Genomic DNA, 20,785 nt, shown 5'->3' with positions numbered 1-20,785 from the left:
CGCCCTACAGTGAAAATCTCTCAAAAAAAAAAAATAAATAAATAAATAAATAAATAAATAAATAAAAAAGAATCATCCTGATGAATAGGAGCCATCTTGTTTCTATCTATCTTTCTACCTACCTGTCTATCTATCTATCTACCTATCCTCTATCTATCTACTTTAGAATTATTTTATTTAACTTTACTTATTTATTTATATATTTATTTTAATTTGACCAGATTGGGGGGGGGGAGAGATTGAGAGTGAGAAAGTGAGCCATCAGGTCTGGGACTTGGACCATGGTTCGCCATATTGGAGTCCAGTATCCTTAACCACCAGGCCTTCTGCTGATCCTGTTATCTATATATTTCAAGTGTCAAAGATTGAATGATACAGTCTGGAGACTAAATTAGAAATGGATACATTTTTTGCATCAAATGAATATCCCACTTTTACTACTCTGCCATACAAAAGAGTATTTCATAGTTCAGATAGATATATTCAGATAATCAATTTCGTAATTTCATTCTACCTACAGTGGAATTTCTTTCAGAATTACAGTTGGTTTCTTGAACCATGCTACTGCTTTATTGACTAGGTTTATGTGGTAGTCTAAATCTTTTACTGGCATTTCAACACTGTTCACAGCATCTTCACCAGCAGTGGATTTCATCTCAAGATACCACCTTTTTTTGCTCATCTATAAGAAGCAGCTCTTTATTCATTAAACTTTTATCATGAGAATGCAACAATTCAGTCACATCATCTTGTTCCACTTCCAATTCTAGTTCTCTTACTATTGACAACATATTAGCTGATATTCCCTCCAGAAAAGTGTTAAATGCCTCAAATTCATCAATGAGGGTTGGAATCAACTTTTTTTTTTTTTTTTAGTGAGAGATTTTTGCTATAGGGTATGTGTGCTTGTCAGAGAGACAGAAAGCAAGAAATCAATCCCACCTCCCCCCAGGGAGGATGGCCAGACTGCAATCCCTTCTCCTCCATTCTCTCGCAGGATCTTGGACATGGACGCACATGTGCCTGGCATGAGTTTTAAGCCACCTGGTCCAGGACTTGAACTAGTCAACTATGTGGGAGTCCACCAATGTAACCATCTGCTGGTCCAAGAATCAACTTTTTCTAAACTCCAGTTAACATTGCTATTTTGACCTCCTTCTATGAATTACAAATGTTCTTAATGCCATCCAGAATAACAAATCCTTTCCAGATTTTCAATTGACTTTGCCCAGATCTATCAGAGAAATCACTATCTATGACAGCTATAGCCTTATGTTTTTTGTTTGTTTTGTTTTTTATTTTACTGTATTGCCAGAGGGTAAGGGCACTCACCAGAGAGAGAAACAGAGAGCAAATAAAGCATGCCCCCAGTGGGTCCCATCCCATCAGGATTTGGGGCACATATGCATCTGTACCTGTTTTTCAACCTCCAGGGCTGAGATTCACATTGCAATCGGCCATGTGGGATCCAGCTCACTAAGCACTGCATTTAACCACTGTGAGACAGGGCCAGCTCAGCTATACCTTTATGAAATGGATTTTTTTAAATAATAAGACTTAAAAATAGAAATTACTTCCAGTTCATTGGTTGTAGAATGGATGTTGTGTGTACTTTTTTTTCTTAAGAATTGTGTTATTTCATTTTATTTAGTATTATCCTTTTTTAGAAAAATTTAGCCAGAGAGAGAGAGAGAGAGAGAGAAATGGAAAATGAAAAAGAAAGAAAGCCACCAGGTGTGGGACTTGAACCACAACTGGCCATATGGGACTCCAACACCTCAATCACCACGCCACCTGCTGGACCCAATAGCTGCTGTGTTAGCAGGCCTATGTTAATCTCTCTGTACATTGCTATCAGAGCTCTTGGATGACCAGTTACACTGTCAATGAGCAGGTGACATTTTAAAAGGAATCTTTCTTCCTGAGCAGTAGGTACAAGAATAGGTAAAATATTCAATAAACCATACTGTCAGCAAATGTGCTGTCTTCCAGGCTTGGCTTTTCCACGTATAGGAAATGGGAAGAGTAGATTTAGCACAATTCTTAAGTGCCCTAGGATTTTCAGAATGGTAAGTAAACATTGGTTTCAACTTAAAGTCATCAGCTGCATTCACCCTTAACAAGATAGCCTGTCCTCTGAAGCTTGAAGACGATCACTGATTTCTCCAGATTATTATCCTGTATTACATCACCATCTAATAGAAGGCTGTTTCATCTGTAATGAAAATCTGTTGTTTAGTGTAATATCTTCATCCATTACCTCTGCTACATCTTCCGGATAATTTGTGGCACCTCTCTATCAGTCCTTGTGACTAAACTTTTCACTTTTATGTTATAGAGATGTCTTCTTTCTTTCAACCTCAGGCACCAACCCCTGCCAGCTTTCAACTTTTCTTCTGCAGCTTGTTCTCCTCTCCCCACCATCATAGGATTGAACAGTTACAGCTTACTCTGGATTAGGCTTTGATTTAAGGAAAGGTTGTGGCTGGCTTAATCTTCTATCCATTTCACTAAGACTTTCGCCAGGTTGCCAATAAGGCTGTTTCGCTTTCCTGATTATTCATGTGTTCACTGGAGTGGCACTCTCAATTTCCTTCAAGATCTTTGCCTTTGTCTTCACAACTTGACCTAATACTCAGTACAAGAGGTATAACTTTTGGGCTGTCACAGCTTTCATCATGCTTTCCTTAGTAAGCTTAATAATTTTTAACTTTTGATTTAAAGTGAGAGAGATGCTGTGCTTTCTTTCATATGTGTACTTAGAGGTTATTCTATGGTTATTAATGGGCTCAGTATCGCTATGTCTCACAGAAGAAGGAGGCCCAAATAGTAGGAGAGAGAAGAGGGAATAATGGATTGGTGGAGCAGTCAGTATCTATACACCATTTATTGATTAAGTCCACCATCTCACAGCGGAATGGTTCATGGCATCCCAAAACTATTACAATAGTAACACCAAAGACCCATGTTCACAGATTATCATGACAGATTTAGTAATAATAATAAAGTTGGAATTACAATGAGAATTATGAAAATGGTGACATAGAAATAACACCGGGGCAAGGTGCCAAAAGTCGTTGGATGGAGGTTGTCACAAACCTTTGATTCATAAAAAAAAAAACCAAAAAAACTTAGTAAGCTTAATAATTTTTAACTTTTGATTTAAAGTGAGAGAGATGCTGTGCTTTCTTTCATATGTGTACTTAGAGGTTATTCTATGGTTATTAATGGGCTCAGTATCGCTATGTCTCACAGAAGAAGGAGGCCCAAATAGTAGGAGAGAGAAGAGGGAATAATGGATTGGTGGAGCAGTCAGTATCTATACACCATTTATTGATTAAGTCCACCATCTCACAGCGGAATGGTTCATGGCATCCCAAAACTATTACAATAGTAACACCAAAGACCCATGTTCACAGATTATCATGACAGATTTAGTAATAATAATAAAGTTGGAATTACAATGAGAATTATGAAAATGGTGACATAGAAATAACACCGGGGCAAGGTGCCAAAAGTCGTTGGATGGAGGTTGTGTCACAAACCTTTGATTCATAAAAAAAAAAACCAAAAAACCAAAAACCAAAACAAAACAAAAAACTCAATTATCTGCAGAGCACAATAAAGCAAATCAAAATAAAATGAGGTATTGACGTTGTATTAATACACATCTAAACCCTAGGCAATTTATTTCAGCCTAGACTAAGTTCTTAGCGGTTTATTCATATGTAACGCATTTCAAACCATGCTTGATATTCTCATTGGTCTCACGTGTCCTAAACAAGTACATAGTAGAGAAGTAATATGATGAACTCTGATGGCTACATTATTATTTCAGAAATTGGAACGTAAATGAGAACCACTTCTGAGGCCACTTCGGAATACGGAATGAAACCAAATCTCCTCCATCTTGGGAGAGTTATGTCATATTGAGATGTTTAAGATAGTGTATTTGAGGCAGGGCTGGAGGCACTTCCATAAAATAAACAATTATGACTAAAACCCCAAAGGGTGGGTTGATGCCCTAATGCTCTCTAATTGTAGCAATTCTGTGGGTGAAAGGGACAACACACAAAGCGGTAAAAAGGAGAACTTGAAGTACTTATGTTTCTTAAAACATCATTTAATAAATTATAAGAAGACTAAAAGGAAGTCTTGCAACTGAGTGGGGAAGCGTGGGCTTATTCCCCAGACAGCCCTTAAAAGATGGGAAAGAGGAGAGCTGAGTGTGGACTGGATGAAATATTTACCAAACAAACCCCACAGGCAATAATAATTGAATATTTTATATTTTGACTTATTCAACTTTTATGATTTAATTTTTTTCTTCATTGAATTTAATTAAGCTTTCCCCAGGGTCACATGCCTTGAAAACTTGGAAAAAATAAGGCTATTTTGTTTACCAGGCGGTTTTTCACAGCTCTCTTTAAACCAAAGTATGTATTTTCTTAAAATCTTTTTCCAAGTGCTGCTGTTCAGCATTTTTAAGGTATCTGCTGTGCCACAGACACCAAAATTCTGAAGAGTCTGGCAAAAACAGTGCTTTCTGTGCTAAAATGTTTTTGAAAGTTTTCTGCACTATGCTGGTATTTTTTATCAAACATGATAACATCTTTAATACCTATGTAAGAGAAATACATAATAATATTCTTATAAATATTTTCCACGGTGAAAAACTAAATGTATGTTCTTTTTAAATTTTTTTTAAAAAATTATTATTTTATTTAGCTTTATTTATTTATTTTAATTTGGCTAGAGAGGAACAAAGAGAGGGAAAGCGAGAAAGCAAGCCACCAGGTCCAGGACTCGAACTGTAGTCAGCCATATGGGAGTCTAGCACCCTTAACCACCACACCACCTGCCCGCCCTCTAAATGTATGTTCTTAATATAGGAAATGTATTAAGTGACAATAGTGAAAACTATTCCTTTACTTTTTTATTCTAATTATGGATTAATTCATTATATCTATTCATTTGTCCATTTGAATACAACCCGCCATGGGCCATGTACAAGACTAGGGGATACTAGAAAAACGAATTTTAAAAGAGAGTGATAAAAAAAAAGGAAAAAAAAAAAAGGAGAAGAAACAGAAAATAAAAAGGTCAATGTTGTCAGTTCTAGGGCCAGAAGATGGTGTAGTGCTTACAGAGCTGGATTCCCACATGGCCCACTGTAGTTCGAGTCCCAGACCTGGTAACTTGAAAATCACACCAGGTACATGTACATGTGTGCCCGAGACCCCAGGAGGAGAATGGAAGACAAGAAGTTACTCACTTTCCCTCGCTCTATCTCTTTCTGTCTTCTCTGGCCAGTGCACACATCTTATAGCAAAAACCTAAAAAAAATAAAGAAGAAAGAAATTCAATGACTGACTAAGGCTACATCAGCTTTTCTTCCCAAGAAATTTAGCCATGATGAGATATAAGTAATGAAATAAAGTAGGTCATAGTTAATCCATCTGTATATGATACTGTATAATTGTTTTTTTCAGTGCATGAATCAGTGGCCAGCAAATGGTGTGGTTACGTCGCTGGACTCCACATGACTGACCGCAGTTTGAGTTCTGGATCTGGTGGCTTGAAACTTATGCTAGGCACATGTATGTATGTACCCAAGATCCCAGGAGACTAGAGAAGGAATTGCAGTGTAGCCATCCCCCGTGGTGGATGACTTCTCACTTCCCCTCTTAGTCTTTCTCTCTCCCTCTAGTAAACACACACTCCCTAACAAAAACCTCTAAAAAACAAAATAATAAAATAAATAAAGTGCACAAATTAAGAAAGAAATTATTAGAGTATCAGTAAAGAGTTTACTTTATCTTTTTGTTAGGAATCATCTTTTCCATCAAGAACACTGTCTTCCCTTTGGCAATATTCAAATTTATATTAAAAAAAGGTGTTCTTTACACTGATTTTAGTGATATTGGTTAGCTTTATTATCAGTTACTGAGGAGATTAACAACTGGCATGCAAAAAAATAAGTCACAGGAGGCTTGATAGAAATATCACGTGACGATGATGATTGATCTAAACATGATGCTTCTGCAAGTTCCATATAGTCTTAGAGTTTTCCATATGCACTGAAATCCCAAAGAATAAAAACTGCAGTGAATTTGCTGGTCTGGTTTTTTAACTAAATTCATTAAATATCTTTTCCTTTTCCTTTATAACTGTTGTGAGGAAACTCAAGACCTTCCTAAAGCGAATCCAAAGTCTTGAATATGCAGAAATAGAATTTAGTTTTCAGATCATTTTAAATATCATTTGACTTTATTAATTTTCAGGATATATCCAATGTGCTTTTTCTGAATAGTCATTAAACTAATAATTACTGGTTAGGGGCCTACTGTGTAAGGTGGCTTGCTATTTATTAAGGGGACCACAGCAAAGATTAGAATCAAATAGTTTAGCATTGTCTCAATGATTATTCATATACTATCAGATATTTGGCTAAATCATTCCAATCTGGCCTTTTTCTTTTTTGTTATTTTAGACACATAGTCCAGTGTGTATTTGTTTTTGGTGAATGCTGGTGTTTCTTTCTGGAAATAATAAAATGGAAAGAAGTAGCATCAGAAAACAGCATTGGCAAGAAGAGGTGGTCAGTTTAGCAATCAGATAGCTATTGATATTGCAGACACAAGCAAGTCCATAGACACACAAACTTATGTATATATATTTAACAAAAACATTTGTCACTCCAGCCCACCCATGAAAGTCTTCTTTATTTAAAAAGAAACAAAACAAGAAATTAAGTGTTAAAACTTCATGTCTGCACAAAGGCAAGCTCCCTAAGAAAAGGTTAATGTTACTTTACTGACCATGTCGTAAGACTTACTATAAAAGATTAATCTTTTACATGTACACATACATATGCAAACACATGCACATACAGGAAATACTTGTATTACTTGTATATATTTCACATCTAAGCAATAATATATGCATATTCCACATGCAAGCATTTTCTGCTTTTCTTTGGACACAGGATATGACATATCCTGTAACTTTCTCATTGTTCTCTGAAATTAAATTACTATAAATAAAACCACATAGAAGCCTTGAGACTTAATTCCTCAACACATGCACATACAGGAAATACTTGTATTACTTGTATATATTTCACATCTAAGCAATAATATATGCATATTCCACATGCAAGCATTTTCTGCTTTTCTTTGGACACAGGATATGACATATCCTGTAACTTTCTCATTGTTCTCTGAAATTAAATTACTATAAATAAAACCACATAGAAGCCTTGAGACTTAATTCCTCTTTTTTTTTTTCTTCTTCTTCTTCTTCTTCCTTATGAGATAGTCAGCCTTCTCTATGGAAGCTGTTCTAAGGTCTTGTACTATAGCTCTGTTGAAAAATTGCACTGGCTTGCCAAATATCTTAATGACTTTTCTCTCAGCAGTTGGTAATGGTGAAATGTTATTCTAGTAACCATAATGTCCCTCATAAAACAATTGCATACAATATGTACTGTACTTCTATTTTAGTGAGCTCTTCTGTCAGAATAGCAGTGCCAGTAACCATTTAGCATTTCATAGCAAACTGCTTACCAGTCCTTCAAGTGTAATACTGCAGAAAGAGTGAAGAAATGCGTGATTAAAAACATTCACTGAGAGTGGACCATTTAACGCAACCCGACGCTGCAAAATAAACCAGCCTTCACATATGTAGGCGCTCATCATATAAATGACAGTTCTATGTGGTCATTTAATTTTACGATCTCAATTCTCGCATATATTGCTCACATAAATATAGTGTTCTCCTGCAGGGAGGTCTGCTGGGTGTTATAAAATCAGTGAGACCTCAATGGGTTCAAATGGACATCTTTTATAATTATTGCTATAAAATTTCTTGACAATGCATTTTGTTGTCCAATAGCGAAAGAAAACGATTTTCCAAAAGAATAGGTTTCAACAAAGAGAATAACAGAGCCTAGGAATTTGTTCCTGTAGTCACCCATATTGAAATTACCTTAGTTGCTCTCACCTACTGGAGGTCTTTCTGTTCTTCAGAACAAGTTCTTAAAATGTGGCTTCCAGTTAGAGGCAAGTCAGGTTTGAATTGTTTTCTAGTTTGATGAGGCAATGTGGAATATCTAGAGGGAATGATTAATTTGCTCTTTAATTCAATTAAGATCTTTTTACAGAGAATTTTTTTCATGCACTTGGAGAGAAGTGGACGGAATAGAGAGAAGAGTTTCATAAAGTCAGGATTAGAAGTGGTTGGAGAAAAGACATATCAACTTTCGAAAATGGTACCAAGAGCCCTCTGTATTGTTTGAATTGTACTATGTTTTTTTTTTTTTCCTGACTTCAACAGGGTTATAGAGTTGACATTAAAAAGATTAAAAAATTAATGTGGTAGATGTTCTGTGTAATATATTCGGACATTTTGATCATCCCTTAGTTTTCATATTTCCTCCAGGTTAATAAGATGTGATTATTGTTGTTGCCTTGTGTGAGAAATGTTTAGTGGATCTACACATTAGTTTCCTATGATTAGAGCAAATCTCTTTTTTTTTTTTATAAGAGAGATTTTTGCTATAGGACATGTGCCCTCACCAGAGAAACAGAGACAGACAGAGAAACAGAAAGCAAAAAAAATCACACTCCAGGGGGGATGGTCATGCCACAATCCCTTCTCCTCCCTTCTCCTTTCAGGGATTTTGGGCACACACTTATATGCCCAGGATAAGATTCAAGCTACCAGGTCCAGGATTTGAACCACGGTCCACTATATAGGAGTCCAGCAATATAACCATTATGCCATCTGCTGGTCCCCACCCCAGTGAGTTTTAGTTCTCTATAGAATCAGAACACCCATGCCATCTGCTGGTCTCTTCAGCAAACTTCTTAAAGTGTTCAGAAATGCAATAATATCGCTGTGACTTACTGTGGAAAAGAAAATAAATTTTTACAAATAAATAATAAACATTTTAAAATTTTAAAAAGTAATGACCAGTCATATTTGTTGAATAGCAACAAGGAAAGTGAGATACCCATTATGGTTTCTATCCTGAGGATAAAGCAACAGCACGAAGTGGAGAAAGCATGTCCTGAGGGCATCAGGGCTCTGGCTTATTTGTCTACAACCCAGCTCTACCACCTCCTATAGGGGACCACTTGGCCTTTGGCTCTATTTATGGTGCGAGTGTGAAAACACCATTAATATGGGGCTGGAGATTTAGCTCTGTCTCAATTCTGAGGTTTGGCCATGGCTCCCTCTCCATATGCAGGAACGGGTATGTAACAACATATGCTTCAACCAAATAGGGAACTACATTCTGCTCCTCATAGTGATTGGTTCAGGGGGTGCACGTGACTTAGACCAGTTATCTCATTGTATATTTCAGAGTTTTTATAGAAACCAGTGGGGGGAGAAAAAGAAAAAAGAAAAAAAAACTTGCTTCTCTTGAAGGAGCTGTGAGGAGAGGGAGCTCTGCTGTCCTCATTTTATTGTCTGGTGGGGCCTGAGATGAAAGATTTAATATAGAAAAAAAAAAACAAAACACAACAGTGACAAACTGAACTCAATGAGCTCAGATCTGAAGTCACATTCAAACTCTTTAAGGTGCTCCTAAAGCAAAACCGACCCCAGATTGATTTAGCTAAATTAAGTTTCTAGAAAGTTGCTTTTGAGAGATCTCTAACTGTTCCACGTGTACCTTACCTTAATTTTCTCAGGAAATTAATAACCTACTCCTTTTTAAAGATAATCCAAGTTGAGTTCTTGTCACTTATAACCAAAACAATACTAATAAAGTTTTCTTTGCCAGTGGAAGATTCTGCCATTTTGATTTCTGCTTCTTCTGTGTCCAAGAAATCAACTCATTCTTTCACTCAATTAATTCAATGGCATTTAGATCATTAATATTTCTTGAGTGTCTTCCGAGTAATAAATACTACTGATGCAATAAATAAAAAGACATAGTCTCTGTTTTCTTGAGAGAAGTCTAATGATAGAGATCATTTTAGGAGCTGTTGCAGTAACTAACTGTTTGAGGAAGAGAACAAGTTTCCAAAAGAACTTAAAAAGAGCCATTTATGAGATAGTTTCATGAAGGGCTCCAGGATGAAGGAGCCCTAAGACTTCAGGCCTGAGAGATATGGAGGACAAATCTAGAAAGATTGAGGGCAAGACAAGGGGGAGGGGACCAGCAGTTAGCATAATGGCTATGTTGCTGGACTCCCATGGTAGTCCACCGCAGTTTGTGTCCTGGACCCTGAATATTAAACTCACTCCAGGCGTGTGTGTGTGTGTGTGTGTGTGTGTGCATGCACAAGATCCTGAGAGGAGAATGGAAGAGAAAGAAAGGATTGCAATGTAGCCATCCCCACTGAGGGGGTGATTTCTCGCTTTCTGACTCTCTGTCTCTCTACCTGTCTTTCTGACAAGCGCATGCGCCCTATAACAAAAAGCCTTTCAAAAAAAAAAAGGGGGGGGGGAAGAAGAGTTGTAAAGTCTAAATTCCAGAGAAGGTAACTTATGTAACTGCAAAGACTCACAAGACAGCATGAGAAAGGGCTATAGCAAAGGAAGCGGTTTAGGAGTCAAAAGAGAGAGGATTAAAGGAATGTAGTAATGGGATAAACTGGGCCAGGAAGAGACTCATAAACAGAGGAATTTGAGATTTATCTTAAAAACAGTAAAAGGAAAATAAAGTTTTTAGTAGGGGGGTGGCATGGATTATACTTTTGATTGGTCTCATAAAAACAAATCCAGATTTAGGTAAGGAGAGCCCTTATTCAAAATGATGATTATACCAAAGAGAGGTGCACCGTTACAATTAGGGGAGGGTTACGGCAATGGGAGGCTCCTACAGTCACGACACCTGCAAACATTTCAAAGGCCAAGCAGAAAAGGGCTTTTCTTTTACGGGAGGAGGAAATAAGTCTAGTGTGGAGAAATGAGACAAATGGATGGAAGTGGTATGACTGGATTGATCAGCCTGTGTTTTACCCTGAGGTCAGTCTATTCCCAGGAGGCACCATTAAAACATGGCTGTGTGCTGATGTCTGCTGAGTATGGGTCAAAATGTAAAAACCTGTAGGAAAAAGAAAAAAAAAATAACTGAAGTTTCTTTGAGTGAAATTAGCAGGCATTTTGTCCATTAGTGGTTGGTGGGTGTGACAAACTAATTACTTATGTGGCAAAGAATGAGAATTTGGAGAGTCTGAATATGGTGGTGTCTTCAGGAGACAGGGGGTTAGCTGTGAGTTGGTCCAGGTTACATGCGTTCTTTGCAGTGTGCCCTATCCTGGAATATGGAAGAGTGAGGGACTTTTTCATTAAAGCTGTTTCCTAGGAGCCCAGGGCTGGGTAATGGCTATACCACGGAGAAGAATCTGAGGGCGCATGAGACTAAAGAGAAAAACAGTACAATAATTCAAGAATAATTATCCCTGGACTGCGACAGGGATACCAATGTGGCAGAGAAACAATGGATTCCAAACACTTTCAGGACGTAGGGGGGAAAAAAAAAGGCCTTTGCCTTTGAGTGGATCTGGAAGGTGAACGAAACACTCTTAAAGTGTGTCAGAAGTTAATCATTTTAACTAAAATTTCCCTTTAAGATTCTCTGATAGTGTCTGATTTTTCAGTGTTTACGACATCCTTTGAATCATTGCTCTCCGCAGAGGTTTATTATTATTATTGTTATTATTATTATTATTATTTTCATTTATATTTGACCATTCTACATCTTTACAGTGTAGGAAATGGTTTTACTCAGCATTAATACAGTGTGTATTAGTCCAGTCAGAGATATTGTCATATATATTATCATCAGATAACTCTTCATTTTTTTAATCCATTAAATATTTTTATTCTGATTCCCTCCCTCTCGCCCCCAGTATATCCTAGACTGTCTCTTAGTATCTAGCTGGCCTCTCTGCTTTTCTATACCTTCCAGTCTCTCCGTTTTAGTCATGAAATGCAGACATTCAGAGTAGATTAAGCGGGGACATACAATGCTAAGCAAAGCAAGCCACACTTTGAAGTAGAGGCATGGTGTGTCCACAGAGATTTTAATCTTTCAAGGACTGAGTTTTCTATTGATATGTCCTTTTCTCTCATATCCTCCCTCATTAGGTTTTGGCCTAATATCTTCACTTATTAACTGAAAGTGGACTGTAATACCTCTTTTTATTCTAAGCAATGCCTGTTCTCCAAAAGCAAAAATGTGTCTGGGAATGCAGAGTCAAAACGTTTTAACCCCTTAACCTGAGATCTTTATTAGACTTAAAAGTAGGGCTAACAAAATGATTAGATTTTAGTCTTGCTTATCTGTTTTACTGATCATTACTTTGTACTTGATAAAAAAATCAAGTCTTCTAAGTCACTTTTCATCATTTAACTGCTTCTTTTTTTTTTAATGTGTAGCATACATACATAAAAGTGAACAGTTCAACAGTGTAGAGGTCAATGAATTTATATAAAATGAAGACACTCATATTACCAGCACCCAGATCAAAAAATAGGACATTACCAGTAACTCAGAAGTCCTACATTTTTAAGCCAACTTTTCAGCTTACCCCTTGTTTTGAGTTTTAACATATAAGTTAAGTTTGCTAATTTTTGAGGTTTATGTCTAGTAATAAAATAGCATGAAATCTTTTGTCTGGCTTCTTTCTCTTATTATATCCTGAGATGTATTTATATTATTATTTTTAATGATCTACCTAGTCTCATTGCTGTATTATGTTGCATTGTTGGAATGCATAACCATTTATTTATTTATCATCGATGGGTATTTTCATTTTTTACATTTATTTATTTATTGCATGAGTGAGAGAGAGAGAGAAAAAGAGAGAACCCCTACAAGGATCTCAAAGTTGCAACCCAACCCCAGCCTTCACCCAGCCTGACTCAGAGGCAAGTATCTGCCTGGTATAATCAGGAAGATTCCTTGAACCAGGACTGCTTCCATGTGGAATTGCCTCACAGAGTGCTATTTTTATCTCTGCATCATCATCTGACTCTTGGATCATTTTTAATTTCAGGTACATGAATAGTACTCTTATGAACCTTCTTGTACATATTTTTGTTGAACTAATTTGTCATTGAATTTCTCCTTACACTTCAGATATTTGACCCACAGTCTTATTTATTTATTTATATTTATTTATTTATTACCACTTTGGGGTTTATTACACATTCTAATGCATAATCATAATTGCAATAGTTACTTAAATTTAGTTCTATTATTATTAATGTGACTATGTCTCTGTATGGATGTTTTTAAGTTCATTTCTTTGTCCCATGAGTAAGAGAGACAGAGCGAGAGAGACAACACTCCCAAGTGGGTCCTGTCCCAGCATTCCATCACCAGCTTCAGCTTGCCCCAGATCATGGACACATGTGCCCCTGCAACCATGAGAGAAGTCTCTAGTTAAAGCTTGGAACCCTTCAGTGTGGCTCAGTTTTGCAGAGCACTGTTTTACCACCACGCCATTGGCTCCACATGTATGTATTTAAATTATGATTGTTCCATTGATTCACTGAGTGGACTTCACCTTAAATTTTGTTATCAAGAAGGGATCAGGAGGGAACCAGCAGTTAGCGTAATGGCTATGTCGCTGGACTCCCACGTAGTCGACCGCAGTTCGCTTCCCGGACCCGGTGGCTTAAAACTCACGCTGGGCACGTGTGTGTGTGTGTGTGCCCAAGATCCCGAGAGGAGAATGGAGGAGAAGGGATTGCGGCGTGACCATCCCCCCTGGGGGGTGATTTCTCGCTTTCTGTCTCTATGTCTCTCTCTGTCTGTCTGGCGAGCGCACGCGCCCTATAGCGAAAACCTCTCCAAAAATAATAATAATAATAATAAAAAAAAATTTAAAAAAGTTTAAAAAAAAAATAAATAATTAAAAAGAAAGTTTTTAAAAAAAGAAAACAAAATTAAAAAAAAAAAAAAAGAAGGGATCAGGAGAAATACTTACCTGAGTTTATACACATTAACAAGTACAGGTTTCTAATACTTAAAAACAACCTGCCTGGCTATAAAACGATTAAGAACACTCTCTTATCTTTTGCTTTACCCAACTTGATGGTCACCCAGGGCTGTGTGAAGTAAGCCTGCTATCATCCTCTAGTAGAAGACTGAACATTTCTTCTGACTGCCTGTTATGAGCTGGGCCCCCCTAAAATGGTTACGTTGAAGCCCTAATCCCCAATGACTGTCAAAGAAGTAATTAAGGGTAAATGACGTCATAAGGGGTGGGGTCTTAATCCAATATGACTGATGTCCTGATCAGAAGAGAGAAATCAAGAATGCATGTGTACAGATAAAAGGTCGCATGACAAATAAAAATTGAATATATGGATGTACAACAACAACAAAAACTGCACTAAAGTTAGTGATAATAAAACGAGTTCAAAAGAAAAAACACTGCCACATGATGACACAGCAAAAACTTAGCTTTAAGCCTAGGAGGAAGGCCTCGAGAGAAACTGAACCTGCCAAACACCTTGATCTTGGACTTCCAGCCTGTGGACTAGGAGGTAAATCTGAACACGACGGAGAGAGAAGAACACTCTTCCTAAGATCTAGCTGCTCCATGATTCCCCTCCTCCAGTCCTCCAGCCTGTTGCTCTTGGACACACATGTGTGTAAATGGCATGTTTCAGGCCAAGCTGGCCAGGGATTTCAATCTCTGTAGCCATGTGAGATCCAGCTTCTCTCTCTCTCTCTTTATTTTTTTTTTTACTATAGGGACTGTAGGCTTTCCAGAGTGACAGAGAGAGAGAGAAAGGAGAAAGTGCAAATCACCAAATCACCCCCAGGGGGATGACCACATCATAAGCCCTTCTTCTCCATTCTCCTCTTGGAATTTTGGACATGCATGCACAGGTGCTTAGAGTGATTTTCGTCACTGGGACCTGGGCTCAAACCTTGCAGTCAGCCATGTGGGATCTGGCACCTTAACCTCCATGCCACCTGTTGGCCCAAAGGATCCAGGTTTTCTTGAGCAGTGTATTACCACTGCCTCATAGACTTGGGAAAATTTCTGTTATTGTCCCCTAGTTTATAAAATTTCTTTGAAGAAACCCTATGAATACACTACTCTCTTAATAACCTTTGATTTTAGGGTATGACTTTTTTTTGGGGGGAGAAGTTTTTGCTATATAGGGTGCATGCACTTGTCAGAAAGACCAGAGAGAGACAGACAAACAAAAAGCAAGAAATCATCCCCCGGAGAGATGGCCATGTTGCAATCCCTTCTCCTCCATTCTCCTCTCAGGATCTTGGGCACACACGCACACACACCCAGCGTGAGTTTAAGCCACTGGGTCTGGGACTCAAACCACTGTTGACTACATGGGAGTCCAGCGACATAGCTATTACAACAATGGCTGGTCCCTCGGGTTATGTCTTGATGTTCATACTTTTACATCTTATTATCTGACAGTATTTCATTCTTTCAATCTGTGGATGCATTTATTTTTATTTTCACAAAATTGTCGTCTAGGTTATTTTCAAATATTTTTGTCTGTTTTGTTTGTCCTTTTCTTCAGTGCAGACATTGCATATACATTCGATCTCCTTTGTCTGCTTCCATACTTACTTTATCTGTAATACTTCTCAGTATTGGCCATTTTTGGTTTGTTTTTGGCTTTGTGTTTAAATTTTTCTTTGCATTATTTTATATGTGTTCTTCAGCATTCCCAATTTTTTCTGACTTATCATCAGAATGAAGGTAAGATGTGTACCTTGGATATAGAAGATGGAGATCCCTTTATAGATCTTAAGCCTCGGGCAAAAGTTACAGATGCTGCAAACCAGTTTTATCAGTTAGGATAGCAAATGCCTCTACAAAGAAACTCCTATGTGTACAGATCCTTCAAGAAACCCATGGATGCTGGGTATCAATAGTCAGACACTATTTGCCTAATAGGATCCAATTCTCACTATTATTTATATGTGACACATTGGTCGTAGGTAACACGGAGAAATGCTTTATAGCAGATCTTAGGAACATATTTTGACAATGATTAATGCCAGTAACTTCTGACTCATCAACACTTATCCAAGTCATTAATTTTCCTGATTCAACAAAAGAATAAGATGCAAATCAGATATTTAACTAAAACGTGTTTTCTCCTACTATGAACACATTCCATATTTCCTTCTGCTTAGACATTTCAGTAAGGGTTACGTTAATCTCTTTTTATCTCATTACCTCTTTGAATAGCTTTAAATATTGGAAATTAACTTTTGTATAATTATTACAGGATTTTATATTAATCTCCCTATATTTAATAATCAAGTTAATAGAATTTTTTCTCTAGTTCTCAAAGAGAAAAATAAAATAAAATAAAACACCTTTTCTGGTACACATCCTTTAACTAACTTGTTTGTGAGTTGATAGTCTTCCTATGCTTTTGCTAAATTGTCTTAATTTGGCCTCCCCCAGAAACAGACCCTGAGACGAGGATTTGAGTACAAGCAATTTGTTTGGCAAATGATCCAAGAAAACATTGGTAGAAGTGTTGGAAGTGAGTCAACGAGGGGAAGGAAAACAGGAAAGGTGCATTAGTGAGAAGACTGCCGCTGTTGTCAACTAAAGTTCAACCCGGAGGGACTATGTAATTTATTCCTGAGAGTTGCCCCACCAGAGGGACTAGAAGCTAAGGTGTTTATCCTTCAAGTCTCATCCATCACTGGTAGAAGACTGCTCCTGGGGGGATTAATCCCCTAGTACTTCCAGCCTCTCCCGTGCTGTGACTGAATATGTTCCTCGACTCACTCAGAGCTTTGGGATCTTGCCTTAAGAAGCTGTATGAGAATGCTAAGTGCTAAGGGGAAACTGCAGTACAGTGACAATCTGCTGTTGACCACTCCACTACCCTTCAGATTCATTTGTGTCCCACTTAATTTCACTATGTTTGGTCACTGACTTATTTTTTTTTTTTTTAGAGAGATTTTTGCTACAGGGCATGTGCACTTGCCAGAGAGACAGAGAGAGTCAGAGAGATAGTAAGTTAGAAATCATTCCCCTGGAGGATGGCCACACTGAATTTCCTTCTCCTCCATTATCCTCTTGGGATTTTGGGCATGCATGCACACATGCCCGGCATAAGTTTCAAACCACCAGTCCAGGACTCAACTGTAGTCAACTACATGGGAGTCCAGCGACGTAACCATTTTGCCATCTGCTTGTCCTGGTCACTGACTCTTTGAGAAGATGATCAGTTGTCTCAAAAATAAAATATTGTTAGTAACGATACAAAGCAAAGTTGACCTCTTAACATAGAGGTTAGGTGCTGTGTGTAGAAAGCCGGATCCCACATTACCAGTAGACAGCGATTTGACTCTCAGACCCTGTGGCTTGAAAAGTTATGTTGGGCATGAGTATGTGCCCACAATCCTTATGAAGAGGAGAAATGGAAGGAAAAGGATTGCAGTATGACTATACCTTATTAGGAGATGCTTTCTCTGTCTCTCTCTCTCATGAGTGGACACACCTGCTGACCAAAAAAAAAAAAAAAAAGGTTAAAGAAAATAAATGATAGGAAATAAAGACAAAAGTGAGATTGTGGTTTTGCCAATGGCAGCAGGTGGTCCCTAGCCATAATAAGTAAACATTGTAATCTCATTCTTCCACCACCCAATCTTTATTCTTCTCATGCTCAGACAGCATTTCTATTGGTCTGGATTGCTTGCCCAGTGGTTAGCCCAGGGCTTCATTCCTCAAGGATTAGCATTTCTGGTTACTTTCCCTCGTCAGGTCATGATTGTTCCAATTGTTCATTCATAGTTATCAACAGGCTAAGGAACACTAGAGCTACTTAGTGAATCCTCAGAGCTATAAACATATTCCTTCTTGTCCCCTTTACCTGGCACCAACCTATTTCCTCTTGATAATCAGGGTCAATTAACCTGCCAGTACAGTATAATGCTTTGTTTTGCCTGCCGGTCTACCAGCATGAGGAGTCCAAAAGGTGGTAGTCACAGCTTTATATGTAGTAGAAGACTTATTGCATCTCCTGGAAGAAAAATTCTTATTCCAGGAACCAGACCCTCTAATCTAGAGTTCCTAAAATCTGGAAGACAAGAAATTCACCTTGCCCAAGATGGTCCCTAGGAGTGATGGTGATGAGGGACACTGCAACTTCCACTCTTTGATTCTCCTATCATTGTATTCTGTCTAGGGCACAATATTACATATTGACCTTTGTTGAATTTGTACCTAGAATTTTGAAAAATAGTGTCCCAATCTTGTAGATGCCTGAACTGAGATTTCAAGAGACTATCATAATGTGTGTATGGTTTAATCAAAGGGGCCTGTGGTTATATACCCAGTCTCTTGTTCTCTATCTTGACCCAAGTCAATCTCATTGGGAATCTCATGCTGGTTGATCATACTGAGGAAAGCAAGGAAGGCAAACCCATAGCCAGTCAAACACACATATGTCCTACTAAGGGTGAAACATTGCTCCCTAATGAGGGAACTTGCTACCAAATGGTGCACTGATTAGAGAATTTTCCTTCACTGCTGTGCATTAAGGTCACCTAATGTGTGGGGCAAATATCTATTTTTAGCTTTAATGAAGATATTGAAATTACTTATATTTATACCAGTCCTAAATTTGTATTTTATCTCCTGTCAGTTGGTCACAGGGAACCCACCCTACTCTAAAGCCATAGGGATGAACTAAAGGAGAGGCATCAGAGCTACTGAAGTGAATGGCAGGGGTTTGGGTCTTCTGTTCATGAAATTTATAAAGTTGCTCACAGACCTGCTGGAGTCTGACCCAAATGAACCATTTTCATTTTATAACAAATCTCTGCTATTCCTGCTTGATCTTTTGAGTGTTGACTCTAAAAATGTGCCGCTCATAAAGGACAACTCAACTTGTATAATGACTTGACGTTCCTTGATCAGGCTCTTCGTCATTAGTATAGATCTATAGGTTGAGGTTCCTTAATTGTCGTACCAACCCTGTTGCATGTTACAGCAGAAAATATCTAGCTTACCTCTTTCCTGCTAGCTAGACTCTGTATGGATTCTCATGATCTCCATGGGTGTTAAATAATTCAGTTACAGACCAGCATCTCTTACTGTAAGTCCCATCCTAAGAGAAGAATATCCAATTGAACTCTCAGTGATGGTTCCTCACTAGAGTATTGCTTAGCAAAAGAAGTAACTTTGGAGTATTTTCTTAGAAACACATCAACTGGTGGGCAACTGGTGGATGTCCTGGTCTTACACAATAAGTATTTTCTAACATGCCCAAATCTCTGATCTTTTTTGACATAGTTTTTAATATTAAGACATAAATGGTATCTCCACATCATTTATAATAGGTTACGAGCTGGTCAGACTGCAAGGAGAAATTCTTGCTGTGGGTCAGAAGTGACTTTAGGTGTTCTTGTCAGATCAATTTCTAAGTCACAAAATAATGACTCCACATGAGTAAATTTAAGTCAACACACATCTAAAAGTCTTCCTTTCCTATTTCAGGATTTTCCCCTTTTAAGGGAGCCAGTCCTGTTGGGGAACATTGCAGTGGCTGCACAGTCCTGGTTGGACTGGGGTTGGAAATGGCTGCATGAGCAGTGCCCTGTTGCATTTCTTCCTGTGAAGCAGAGCAGTGCCTGTCTATGTCTGTATCTGTGTTGGAGGAATAATTTTCGCATGATCGCTCCATTTTATTGGATAAACAATTGTGTTTGTATTGATAAAAATAACACTCCATTATGCAGCAAAATGCATTTTTGCAATTTGTAAGTTTATATGTTATTCACATATCATCATTATTCTATTACATAAATAATAATATCTTTTGAAGGAAAAATCTTTATATTTTAATATCTTTAATAGCACATTGTGAAAGAGACTCATACTTTCATTTTTCACTAGACTTTACAAATTATAAAAAACAAAATCTTGATAGAATTGAAAGAGTAAGAGAGGGAAGGAGAGAAAGGAAAGAAAAAAAGAAACCTGAATCATTAATACCTACTACAACTATAAAAACATTTACTACAAAGATGTTTCCTGATGCACATGTAAGACAAAGTTAATCACAAGATCAGAGTTAATGATTGTTAATAATGGTGGTCATCACTTTGTGATTTTTGAGATTCATTTTGTTAAATATCAAAGGTGCTCAATGCATCTGTCCATTTGTATTCAGTGAGGTTTGATTCTGATGCCATCTATCTGACACTTTTATTAATTGCTTAACTTGCCAGAGATTGGAGCTAAATATCTTTGCCTTGGGAGCAATTGAAACAAAATGTTCACAACCATAGAAAATATGCATCATGTTCTGAATTATACTGAGGGTTACCAAGAAAAGCTTTATTTATTCAAGAAGGTGGTTGGAAAAAAAGGGAAAGTTAAATGCCTTTTTTTTTTTAATGGAAACAAGCCAAGTGTAATCAATTATACTTGGACATTTTGTGAAAGCATGCTTTCTGCTGGTATTAATGATAGGTGTACCGCAGGAGATGGACTGCCAGTCAGAGAGTTATAGAAAGTGAGTGGCGCACACTGACTTAGGATTGCTGTGAGCTGTAGTGTAGATAAATGGGCAGCGTGGGTGCCCCAGGAAACATGGGGAAAAGGGACCAGCAGGTGGCTCAGTGGTTAAGATGCTGGACTTGGCTTAAAAATCACAGGGGTGTGTATGTGTGCCTGAGCTTGCCCAAGACCCCAGGAGAATGGAGGAGAAGGGATTGCAGTGCAGCCATTTCCCATGCAGCTGATTTCTGGTTTTCTGTCTCTGTCAAGGGCATGAGTGCATGCACCTATAGAAAAAA

At 37.8% G+C, this 20,785-nt stretch overlaps 1 pseudogene; it reads right to left on the bottom strand.

Moving 5' to 3' along the window:
• Positions 1-491: 491 nt before the first annotated feature.
• Positions 492-20,785, bottom strand: part of LOC106734181 (tigger transposable element-derived protein 1-like) — a 46,120-nt pseudogene continuing 25,826 nt past the window's right edge.

The sequence above is a fragment of the Tupaia chinensis genome, unplaced genomic scaffold (genome assembly GCF_000334495.1).
Source record: "Tupaia chinensis unplaced genomic scaffold, TupChi_1.0 Scaffold149537_1, whole genome shotgun sequence".
NCBI lineage: Eukaryota > Metazoa > Chordata > Mammalia > Scandentia > Tupaiidae > Tupaia > Tupaia belangeri.
The sequence above is the reverse complement of the archived record's forward strand: the minus strand, read 5'-3'. Positions and strand labels throughout refer to the sequence as shown.